This window comes from Sinohyriopsis cumingii, chromosome 17, assembly GCF_028554795.1.
Source record: "Sinohyriopsis cumingii isolate HCF-2022 chromosome 17, ASM2855479v2, whole genome shotgun sequence".
NCBI lineage: Eukaryota > Metazoa > Mollusca > Bivalvia > Unionida > Unionidae > Sinohyriopsis > Sinohyriopsis cumingii.
In genome coordinates, this window is record NC_142977.1 from 106,704,706 (window position 1) to 106,706,858 (window position 2,153).

A 2,153-nucleotide genomic window follows, 5' to 3' on the forward strand; every position below is an offset into this window, starting at 1 on the left:
ATACATTCAATAATACATTGGAAATAATTAATAAATTAGAAATAATTAATATATTAGAAATAATAGAAAGGCTTAACGTCTCAAGTAAATATTAGTCAACCAATTATACCTCAAAGTAATGAAACTCCCTTACTCCCAATTAATACAAGGTAACTAACTCTCGCAGTTTTCAGTCTGAACAATCGTTGATTCCGTGCTAATTTTCTTATATCGTCTCCCCATTTAGTCACTAATAACTTACACCTTTTAAAGAAGACATTCCAAACCCTAACCCATCTATGATTTAAGAAAACTATTCATTTCTAATGGCCGCTTTTACTCAAAGTTTCTCCGCTGCTCTTTGTCTTTTCTACCTGTAGCTATTGTAGGGGCTTATACTTCCGGTCTTCTTCGGGGTGAATGAGACTAGATCATGATTTCTTTAGTGATTGGTGCTTTTCTTTATCGAGTCTTTCAAATGTTGATAGCAATCCATTCAATTCAGCTGAATCCGGCACATGCGAGATTAGCCGAAATGTAGCAGATGAATGTATAAACAAGTTTTTCTCAATCTAAATGTAGTGTTAAACTTTTCGGAAGTTACGATTCTACACCCCCTCCCGAATCTCCTATCACTCTTATATATATATATATATATATATATATATATATATATATATATATATATATATATATATATATATATATATATATATATATATATATATATATATATATATATATATATATATAAACCCTACACCTTATATCTAGATTCATTGATTCCAACTTATTTAAATGCATATAATGATATAATGCAAGCACTGTCTGGAATTCTCTTGGCAGCAACACGCCAGAAGATTGTCATGAACAAACTATCAATGGTTACTGATACTTTGAACGAGAAATGAATAGAACTACCAGCTGTTGCAATACATTTGCATAGAGATGAGAAAATATTCTTTCATTGGTTGCCATTATGATCTCACTGTCAAATTACAAAGAAACAGGACATTCTTTTTCCTGAAAATACCCGTTTGTGATTGGGGAAAAGCTAACCGGATGGACATGTGGTCAGTCAAACGTTGCGTGGCATATAAATATATCCCGCATCGGTCAAAACTTAAGCGATGACATTTGATATTGTATTTGTTGGCTACATATTAGTTAGAACAACACGTGGATAAAAGGCATCGACTTACATATTAATCAGAACAACACGTGGATAAAAGGCATCGACTTACATATTAATCAGAACAACACGTGGATAAAAGGCATCGACTTACATATTAATCAGAACAACACGTGGATAAAAAGCATCGACTTAACATATTAGTCAGAACAACACGTGGATAAAAGGCATCGACTTACATATTAGAACAACACGTGACTAAAAGGCATCGACTTATATAATAGTCAGAACAACACGTGGATAAAAGGCATCGATTTACATATTAGTCAGAACAACACGTGGATAAAAGGCATCGACTTAAAATAAATAAAACAAATTACTACATCTGGATATTGTTTTCAGAAGCGGCTCCATAGCTCAGTTGGTTAGAGCGCCAGTCTTGTAAACCGGAGGTCGTGGGTTCAATTCCCACTGGAGCCTGTATTTTAAGCTTTATTTGAAGTTGTCAATTTGGAAGCCTAAGGTTATGAACCCACCCACCGATAAAAGTGGATGTAATATTACAGTAAGATGAACAAATTGGTCAAAGTAGATGCAACTTTGGTGAGTGTGACTGTGTATGTGTGTGTGTGCGTGTGTGTGGTTAGTGTGAGTAAGTACACTAGATATTCCGTCAGCTTTCTTGGAATAAAAAATATATGTTGCGTAGAATATCCGCCAACTGCGAGATTTGTTATGGTATTCTCTCTCTCTCTCTCTCTCTCTCTCTCTCTCTCTTTGATCCACTGTTTCAGACGTCAGTATTTATCCAAAAATAAATTCTTACACTTACTGATATAGTATATCATTTACCAATCGCGCCCCAGATTTAAGAAAAATGGCCCACTATGTTAAAACTAGACGGTGCAAGTAGTGGTGAAACGAAGATGTTTTTAAAAATCTGTATAATGTGGTTAGTGAATGGATAGTTTGAAAATTATATAATTTTGTAAACACTTTGCGACACTTTTACTGGTCGACCAACCTAGTCTTCGGCTCTGAC

General features: G+C 34.4%; 1 non-coding gene across 1 annotated transcript; it reads left to right on the forward strand.

Annotated features, from left to right (window-relative positions):
• The first annotated feature begins 1,517 nt into the window (after positions 1-1,517).
• Positions 1,518-1,591, forward strand: Trnat-ugu (transfer RNA threonine (anticodon UGU)). Its single transcript has one exon. It is a non-coding gene; the product is annotated as a tRNA-Thr (tRNA).
• The last annotated feature ends 562 nt before the right edge of the window (positions 1,592-2,153 follow it).